This window comes from Tupaia chinensis, unplaced genomic scaffold (genome assembly GCF_000334495.1).
Source record: "Tupaia chinensis unplaced genomic scaffold, TupChi_1.0 Scaffold144150_1, whole genome shotgun sequence".
Classification (NCBI taxonomy): domain Eukaryota; kingdom Metazoa; phylum Chordata; class Mammalia; order Scandentia; family Tupaiidae; genus Tupaia; species Tupaia belangeri.
The window spans coordinates 634,701-644,894 of record NW_006204006.1 but is presented as its reverse complement, the minus strand read 5'-3'; the positions used below and the strand labels follow the sequence as shown (position 1 = coordinate 644,894).

The following is a 10,194-nucleotide window of genomic DNA, read 5'->3' as shown; positions in this document are numbered from 1 at the left end:
CCGCCCGGCCCTAGGCTGGCGGGCGCGGCGCCTCCCAGGAGCAGAACGAGCCGGGAGGCAGCGCACGGTTACCTGTCTGCGGTGCGGCTCCACCCGAATGAGGCGCCGACACCCTACTCCGGGGCACCAAACTCTCAGCCCCGCCCCGGCGTGTGGCGTCAGCACGTAGCCCTGCCCGGAGGGCGAGGCCCACCCGCGGTAGGCGGGGCCTTTGCGTCACAGAGCGGGAGGATGAGATAGCGACGTCACAGAGCTGCGCCGGCGCCCGGGAGCCGGCTGAGTGAAGAAGCCCGGGGCAATGCCTGGGCGGACTAGCTGCAACCTCCTGTGTTGCTGTTGTTGTAAGAATGAGATGTCTGCTGCGAACGCACGAACCGATACTTACTAAAGCACAGGGCCCCCTGCGGCTCGCTCGGCCCGCGGAGTAACGCCCAGTCGGGGACGCGACCCTGCTCGTTCGCCTCTCTCACTCGGTATCGTAGGATGCTCCCTATTTCACAGGAAACTTGGGGAAGGCAGTATCTCAAAACTGATGAAATAGGGTGTCACATGCCCAGAAAGCTCGTCCCTCGCCGTTTTTGTTTTCATTGCAGTTAGGGAGAAGCCTCGCTTTTGAATGGCCTCAACTGCCCCTTTGCGTTTTTTTTTTTTCTTTTAGACAAAGAAGTTAGACCTTAGGCCCCAGGCTTTTGGTGGGCCATAATACAAAGCTAGATCTTTTTGAGAGATTTTATTTATTCATTCATTTACTTTTCATTTGACCAGAGGGAGAGAAAGTGAGAAAGCAAGCCACCAGGTTGGGACTTGAACCATGGATGGTCACGTGGGAGTGTCCAGCGCCTTAACCACCACGTCACCTACTGGTCCGTAATGCTAGATCTTAAACTGCTTTGTCTTTGTGATTTCGACATTTTATCTTAGGTATTTATGGCAAGGAATACTGGTGTTCCTGTTTAGGATGACAGATCTGTTTTCATTTTGAGAGCGATTTTTTGCCATAGGGCCTGTGCATTCGCCTGAGAGACACAGAGACAGAAACTGACAACTCGACTCCCAGGGGGATGGCCATATTGCAATCACTACTTCTCCATTCTCAGGATTTGGGGCATGAATTTAAAACCAGTGGGTCCTGGACTCTAACTGCTGCAGTCAGCCATGTGGGAATCCAGTTCCTTAACCCTTCCGCCACCTGCTGGCCGCTGTAGTTGTGTTTTGTAATGAACAGTTCTACTTTATATGAACTGGATGTTTGTAAAGAACGATGGTACCCACGTCACCAACACTAGGGAAATCATGTTCCAGGCTGTAGCAAATGTTCCCCCAACAACATAAAGTCTGTGACACAGCAGCAGACAGTGGGTGATTGTTCCATAGCGGACACAAACACCTGAAACTGGGCTAGTAGTCACACGGAGGCTGTGCGACCCATTAGCTGGTATGATACTTAACAGTTTTTTGTTGTTTTAAAGAATTGTTGGGGCTGGGGACCAGCAGTTAGCATAATGGCTATGTCGCTGGACTCCCACGTAGTCGACTGCGGTTCACTTCCCGGACCAAGTGGCTTAAACTGACGAGGGCATGTGTCTGTGCATGCCCAAGATCCCGAGAGGAGAATGGAGGAGAAGGGATTGCGGTGTGGCCATCCCCCCTAGGGGGTGATTTCTCGCTTTCTCTCTGTCTCTGTCTGGCTGGCGAGCGCACGCACCCTATAGCAAAATCCTCTTCAAAAAAAAAAAAAAATTGTTGGGGCTGGCAAGTGCCATGGTGGTTAAGGCATTGGATTCCCACATGGCTGACTTTGGTTGGAGTTCTGTACCTGGAGGCTTATTTTCTTGTCAAATGATAAAATAATAATTGGGGCGGTAGGTGGAGTGGTAGTTAAGGGCGCTGGAGTCCTACATGGCTGATTCCAGTCCTGGACCTGGCGACTTGCTTTCTGGCCAAATTAAAAAATAATAACAAATGGAATTAAATGAATAATTATTATTATTTATTTAAGAAATAATAATAAAGTTAAATAATTTTAAATAATTAAATTCCATTTATTATGATTACTTCTTAATTTGACCAGAGAGAGATGGAAATAAAATAAAAGGAAAGCAAGAAAGCAAGTTGCCAGGTTCAAGACTTGAACCCCAGTTGGCCATGTGGGAATACAGCGGTCCTGACCATCACATCACCTGCTGGTTCCAATACTGAACACTTTCTGAAAGGGAAAGGCAAAGTAAAAGGTAGTTTGTGTGTGTGTGTGTCTGTGTGTGTGTGTTTTGCGGAGACAGAAGTTTTTGCTATAGGGCACATGTGCTTGCCAGAAAGACAGAGACAAAAAGCAAGAAATCACACCCCAGGGAGGATGGCCATGCCGCAATCCCTTCTCCATTCTCCTCTCGGGATCTTGAGCACGCATGCACGCACACATGAGTTTAAGCCCCCAGGTCTGGGACTCAAACCACGGTTGACTACATGGGAGTCCAGCGACATAGCCATTATGACAACTGCTGGTCCCGGTAGGTTTTGTTTTTAAGTTAATGAATTTTATTATTTTTTAAGTTTGCTATAGGACACTTCTGCTCACCAAAGAGAGAAAGAAAGAAAGCCACCAGGTCTGAGGCTCAACCATAATCGGCCATGTGCAAGTCTAGCACCTTAACCAATACACCATCTATTTTTCTTTTGTTTTGTTTTAATTAGGACATGTGAGTGCTTGTAAGAACAAGATTGGTTCAAGATGTGAGACAAGGGACTAGCAGTTAGCATAATGGCTGTGTCGCTGGACTCCCACATAGTCAACCGCAGTTCGAGTCCCAGACCCGGTGGCTTAAACTCATGCCAGGCACGTGTACGTGCGTGCCCAAGATCCCAAGAGGAGAATGGAGGAGAAGGGATTGTGGCGTGGCCATCCCCCCTGGGGGGTGATTTCTCGCTTTCTGTCTCTCTGTCTCTCTCTGTCTGTCTGGTGAATGCACGCGCCCTATAGCAAAAACCTCTCCCCCCCCAAAAAAAAAAAAAAAAGATGTGAGACAAGAATCTGGAGACTGGGAGAAGGCAAAGGTTCCAAGAATGCTGGTTTTCTTATTTTCTTTTTTTTTTCTCTTTAAGTTTTTACTATAGGGCACATGCTGGAGAAAATGAGAAATTGAGAAATTACCCCCCAGGGGTGATGGCCATGCTGCAATCCCTTCTCCATTTCTCTATCTAGTCAGGATTTGGAGCATACATGCACACATTCCAGTGTGTTTTTTAAGCCTCCAGGGCTGGGATTTGAACCATGGTCAGCCATGTAGGATCCAGCTCCCTGGGGTATGGGGCAAGCCTTAATTTTGGTTACTTTTTTTTTTTTAATTTTGCCAGAGGCACATGTACTCACCAGAGAGAGACAGAGAGTAAGAGAGAAGAGGTGAGAAAGCACTCCCCATGAGGAATGGTTATGCCACCATCCTTTCTCTAGTTCTCCCTTCCCTTAGGAGTTTGGGCACGCATGCACATGTACCCAGTGTGCTTCTCAAGTTTATGGGTCCAGTACTCAAACCACAGAGTTGGTTATGTGGGATCTACCACCCTAACCACCACACTACTATCTGGCCTAATTTTGGTTACTTTAGGATCTTCATGTTTATATAGTATTTTTTTTGTGTGATTGATTTATGTTATTGACCAAAATGTCCTCATTTTATTTATCCATTCATTAGTAGACATTTACATTGTTACATCTTGGCTATTGTGAATACTACTACTATGAAAATGGGAGTGTAAGTATCTCTTCCAGATACTGCTTCCATTTCCTTTAGATATAAAGTAGTTTGACATTACTGAATTACATAGTAGTTCTATTTTTTTTAAAAGAATTATTTATTTAGGGAACCAGCAGTTAGCGTAATGGCTATGTTGCTGGATTCCCACGTAGTTGACCGCAGTTTGCATCCCGGACCCGGTGGCTTAGAACTCACGCCGGGTGTGTGTGCGTGCGTGCGTGCCCAAGATCCCAAGAGGAGAATGGAGAAGGGATTGCGGCATGACTGTCCCCCCTGGGGGGTGATTTCTCGCTTTCTATCTCTCTTGTCTCTGTCTGTCTGGCGAGCGCACGTGCCCTATAGCAAAAACCTCTCAAAAAAAAAAAAAAAAAGAATTATTTATTTAGGGACCAGTAGGGGGCATGATAGTTAAGGCACTGGACACTCCCACACGGACGACCATGGTTCAAGTCCCAGACTTGGTGGCTTGCTTTCCCACTTTCTCTCTCCCTCTGGTCAAATTAAAATGAATGAATGAATAAATAAAATTAAATAATTATTTAAGAATTGTTTTAATTTAATTTTACTTATTTGTTCATTTTTTTTTTTTGCAGAGGTTTTCGCTATAAGGGCGCGTGCGCTCGCCAGACAGATAGAGAGATACAGAAAGACAGAAAGTGAGAAATCACCCCCCCAGGGGGGGATGATCACGCCGCAATCCCTTCTCCTTCATTCTCCTCTTGGGATCTTGGGCACGCACACACATGCGCCCGGCGTGAGTTTTAAGCCACCCGGTCCGGGACGTGAACCGCGGTCGACTATGTGGGAGTCCAGCGACATAGCCATTATGCTAACTGCTTGTTCCCTCATTCATTTTAATTTGACCAGAGAGAGAGAGAGAGAAAGCAAGCCACCAGCGCTCTGGTACTTGAACCATGGTCGGCCGTGTGGGAGTGTACAACGCTTTAACCACCACACCACCTGCTGGTCCCATCTATTTTAAATTTTAAATCCTTGTTATTTCTTTATTTTATTTAAAAAAAAAAAAAAAAAGAGCCAGGCTTCTGTTCAGCCTCTGCCCGTGCGCCACCATCACTGTCATGCTGGGCGCTGCTCTCCGCTGCTGTGCCCTGGCCGCAGCCGCCCAGGCCCGCCCTCGGAGCCTCCTGCACTGCGTCCCTACCCTGGGACCGCTGCAGCCATCCAGGCAGGTGGCTGCTACTCCAATGGGTCACATGAAACAGATGAGGAATTTGATGCTCGCTGGGTGACGTACTTCAACAAGCCAGACATAGATGCCTGGGAATTGCGTAAGGGGATGAACACGCAGGTTGGCTATGATCTGGTTCCAGAACCCAAGATCATTGATGCTGCCTTGCGGGCGTTCAGACGGTTAAATGATTTTGCCAGTGCAGTTCGCATCCTAGAAGTTGTTAAGGACAAAGCAGGACCACATGAGGAAATCTACCCCTATGTCATCCAGGAACTTAGGCCAACTTTAAATGAATTGGGCATCTCCACTCCAGAGGAACTGGGTCTTGACAAAGCATAAAAGCCCATGGCTGGGCCTCTCAAGGATTATTGCTGTTGCTACTTGATTGTAAACAGTACCCTGGAAATACTGATGATAACATATTACCTTATTTGAACAAGTTTTCCTTTATTGAAACCATAAAATGGGAACTTGGACTTTAATAAAAGGAAAATGAGTTTGAACTGAAAAAAAAAAAGAGCCATCCTAGGCCTGCAAGTGGTTAAGGTGCTGGACATTCCTATATTGTCAACCATGGTTTGAGTCTCAGACCTGGTGGCTTACTTTCTCACTTTCCTTGTGTGTGTGTGTGTGTGTGTGTGTGTGTGTGTGTGTGTCTTTGGTCAAATTAAAATAAATAAATGAATAAATACTACTAAGTAAATAATTATTAAAAAAAAAAAAAAAAGCCATCCTGGGGTCAGCATGTGGCGTTGTGGTTAAAGACGCTGGACTCCCACATGGCTGACCACGATTCGAATCTTGGACCTGGTGGCTTGCTTTCTCACTTTCTCTTTCTGTCTCTTTCTCTGGTCAAATTAAAACAATAATTAATAAAATTAAAATAAAATAATTCTTAAAAAAAAAAAAAAAGAGCCATCCTAGTGGATGTGAGGTTATTTCCGTGTCTCTTATAAGGACACCCGTCGGGGCCAGCAGATGGTGTGGTGGTTAGAGGTGCTGGACTCCCACATGGCCGACCACAGTTCGAGTCCCAGATCTGGTGGCTTGCTTTCTCACTATCCTCTCTCATGTGCACTCTCTTGCTCTCTCACTCTCCCTCTCTGCTCAAATAAAATAAATAAATAAATAAAGTTAAATAAAATAATTAAGGGCCCAGCAGTTGGTGTAATGGCTATGTCATTGAACTCCCATGTAGTCGACCATGGTTTGAGTCCCGGACCTGGTGGCTTAAACTTACGCTGGGTACATGTGCATGCATGCCCAAGATCCCAAGAGAAGAGAGGAGAAGGGATTGCAGCATGGCCATCCCACCGGGGATTGATTTCTCACTTCTCACTTTCTGTCTCTCTGTCTACCTCTGTTTTTCTGGTGAGTGCATGTGCCCTATAGCAAAAACTGCTGGCGGGGAGAAGGCACCTGTCATTGGATTTAGGGTCGCCTGGTTAATCCAGCATTATTGCGTCTCAAAATCCTTAAAGAACCAGCAGGTGGCATAATGGTTATATCACTAGACTCCTATATGGTTGACCACAATTTGAGTCATGAACTCAGCGGTTTGAAATTCAAGACAGGTGTGTCTGTATCAGTGTCTCAAATCCTAAGAGTAGAATGGAAGAGAAAGGATTGCATCATGGCCATCCCCCCAGGGGGTAATTTCTCATTTTCTGTCCATCTTTCTCTCTAGGGAGCACAAGGGCCCTATAGCAAAAATCTCTTTAAAAATAAAAAAGTTTTTTTTTTTTTTTAAAAACTTTAACATAATTACATTTGCAGAGATTCTTTCTCTAAGTAAGGTCATACTGACAGGGTCCAGGGATTCAAACAGGGATACATCTTCTGGGGGCCACCATTCAACCCACTGCATCCCCTTTCCTCTTCTCTGCCTCATTTCTCTGATGCTTATCACAGTTTCATATGTTATGTGTTTATATATTTATTCATTCATTCATTTCTTTTAATTTGACCAGAGAGAAAGAGAGAGAGAAAGCAAGCTACCATGTCCAGGACTCAAACCGTGGTCGGCCGTGTGGGAGTGTCCAGCCCCTTAACCACCTTGCCACCTGCTGGCCCCTGTTATGTGTTTATTTTTCTTGTTCATTTGTAGATAGTAATCAAGACAAAGCCACAAGACAGGATTTTGTCTGTTTTGGTAGCCATTGTGTTCCTGTTAGGACAAGGACTATATCTGGCTGCTCACCACGTTATTAAAGGAGTGAAGATGGGCAGCCTAGACAGAGCACCTGGACCAATACCAGCAGAGATCACCTCACCACCAGCAATGAGATTGCCTGAGATAAGTTTTCGACAGTGGCAAATGCAATCCTTTTAAAATTATCCATCAGTTGGTCAGCTCTCAGCATTCTCAAGTCTTAGACCCAATGACTTGAAAATCACACCAGGTGCATGGGCGCGTGTGCCCAAAAATCCCAAGAGGAGAAGGGATTGTGGTGTGGCTATCCCCCCGGGGGATGGGGGTGGGGGTTGATTTCTCTTTCCCGCTCACTGTTTCGTTCCTGTCTCTGTCTACCAAGCACACCTGTCCTATTGCAAAAAAATAAAAATAATTAAAAAAAAACTAAAAGAAAGAAAATGATACAAAGTTAATAATACAGGGGCCAGCAGATGGCATCATAGTTGTGGCACTAGAGTCCCACAAGGCCTACCACAGTTCAAGTCCTGGACCTAATGGCTTGAAACTCACCAGGCACATGTGGGTACATGCCCAAAATCACACAAGGAAAAGGGAGGAGAAAGGATTGTGGTGGCCATTCTCCCTGGGGAGTGATTCCTCATTTTGTGTGTCTGGTGAGTGTACATGCCCTGAGCACACAAGCCCTATAGCTAAAATTTCTCTCACCAAAAAAAAAAAAAAAAAAGTTACCAATATAAATACCATTTCTCAGTAAAGTGAATTAGCACACCTTAGAGAAATGGCTGATATTGTATCCAGGGCAGCGAGTGTACAAAATGAAAAGAAAAAGCAAAAACAAAAACTAAAGACAATTAGGATTTAATTTTTTATTTTGCTGGAGGGTGCATGGGCATGTGCAAGGTCACAATAGAGAGAAAGTGCGTTCCTGCATGGGACCTAGTTGTGCTGCATCCTCTATTTCCTCCATTTCTCCATCCTGTCAGGGTCCTGAGTATGTGCACAGATGCCCAGGGTGCTTTTCAAGTCTCTAGGGCTGGGATTCCATCCTTACTGCACAAATACATTCCTTCTTTACCTTTGAAACTCATTGTATCCACGCTAAGCTTCACATAAAGCAAAGTGATACTAGGTGACCATGAGGTTACTTGGCTGCTTTTGTCATAGAATTTAGCCAGAACTGCTGCCCAAGACTGCTGGCTACTCCCCCCCATCCATTTGTGACTTGTGCTTTTAAAATCATCCTGAAGGGGACCAGCAGTTAGCATGATGGCTATGTCGCTGGACTCCCACGTAGTCGACCACAGTTCGTGTCCTGGACCCGGTGGCTTAAACTCACGCCGGGCGCGTGTGCGTGCGTGCCCAAGATCCCGAGAGGAGAATGGAGGAGAGAAGGGATTACGGTGTAGCCATCCCCCCTGGGGGGTGATTTCTCGCTTTCTCTCTGTCGCTCTCTGTCTGTCTGGCGAGTGCAAGCACCCTATAGCAAAAAAAAAAAACAAACAAACAAACAAAAAATACCCACACACAATAAAAACCTCTCCAAAAATAAAAAAATAAAATCATCCTGAAATCTGTAAGACTGCACACATTGCATATCTTATTCAGGAAAAGTTGGATTTTGGCATGTCCTGGTGACGGCCCAACCTTGGCCCAAATAAATTCTTTCTCTTTACTTTGCTTCAGCCTCCCCCTTAGGTTGACAAGTATATAGAAGTTTATTGGGCCCGCAGGAGATGTGGAGGTTACAGTGAGTGGATCGCACATGGTTGACTGTGTGGTTTGAGTCCCAGACCCCATGTCTTGAAAATCATGCCAGGTGTGTGTGCATGTGTCCAAAATCTCAAGAGGAGACTGGAAAAGAAGGAATTGCAGCATGGCCATTGCCCCTGGAGGGTGATTGCTCATTTTCCCTCTCTTTCTGTTAAATAAATAAATAAAACTTATTTTAAGAGAACTCTCTATGCTTGTCTATTTGAAAATTCTCTTGACAAAAACCTAAAAACGGTTTCAACCTTCCTTTGCTCTAATTCCATGTTCAGTATGTAACTTTCTAGTTTTTCCCTCTTCCTCTACACAGAAAAGGTGTGCTATAAATAGGGAATATAAACGGGCCCAGGACCCCACTCATCTTGTTTCCACTCCTACCTCTTTTTCTTTTTACCCCAGATTTCCAGTGCCCTTTGCACCAGTTTTGGTTTTCTTAGAAGCCCCCTTATCCTATCTGCCTATAAATAGGATCTAACTCCTGCCTCAGCTTGTTCAAAGAAAGAAAGAATGAGGCAGAGAGGCTGTGAAGGGAAAGGGCAACAGGGAACAGGGAGGGTAGGTCACTTAAACCTGGAGCAGTGCTGCCAAACTGCGACAGAGATCACGCATGGCCACTTGACTGTTCGGTGTACTTAGAAAGTGCTTCGTTGTCCACCGGCAGGTGAAGTGGTGGTTAAGGGTGCTGGACTCCCACTTGGCAGTCCCCAGTTCCAGTCCCAGACCTGGTGGTGTGCTTTCTCTGTCCCTCTCTAGTCAAGTTAAATAAAAATTCTCTAAAAAAAAAAAAAAAAAGAAGAAAAGGAAAGAAAGTGCTTTGTTGTCTAATTCAGCAATTCAGCAAGTAAAAGGTAGTAAGCTAAACGAACATTTAGCATTTAGGAGACCTCATGCCATAACCTACAATTTCATTAAAAAAAGAATCTGTCATAGGGTGCATGCGTTTAGCAGAGGGGATGTACGTCATTCCTTGTCTTTTTTTATTTTTCCCTCCAGAGAAGGTTTACATTGCTGGCCTCAGCTTCCCAATGGCTGCAACAACGCCCTCCTGTGTCTTAGTTCCTACCGGCGGAGAGGCACCAGCCGCGGAGCCAAGAAGACATCACGAGCTTTCCGTTTGCATGTAGCCTGGAAGGGGTCCGAGGGCCGCGCTAGGCGCCCTGCAGGCGAGTTTCTGGCACCGGGACCCATCAAGGCCGGGTCACTACCGCGTACATCTAGAAAGCTCGACTCACGAAACCTCGCCCTGGCACGGAGGGAGAAACTGCTGCGCAGGCGCAGAGACCACGAATGAGGGAGGAGAAAGCAGGTGGGCGTTACCGCGCGTGCGC

The 10,194-nt window shown here is 45.9% G+C and overlaps 1 protein-coding gene and 1 pseudogene across 1 annotated transcript in view; one reads left to right on the top strand and one right to left on the bottom strand.

Moving 5' to 3' along the window:
- The window catches only part of OGDH (oxoglutarate dehydrogenase), a 99,523-nt gene extending 99,357 nt beyond the window's left edge, over positions 1–166 (bottom strand). Inside the window, 1 exon segment of the mRNA XM_006166024.3 lies at positions 73–166. The gene's annotated coding sequence lies outside the window, so the exon portion shown is untranslated.
- A 4,642-nt stretch (positions 167–4,808) lies between these two features.
- On the top strand, positions 4,809–5,303 carry LOC102495433 (cytochrome c oxidase subunit 5A, mitochondrial-like; annotated as a pseudogene).
- Positions 5,304–10,194: the final 4,891 nt, after the last annotated feature.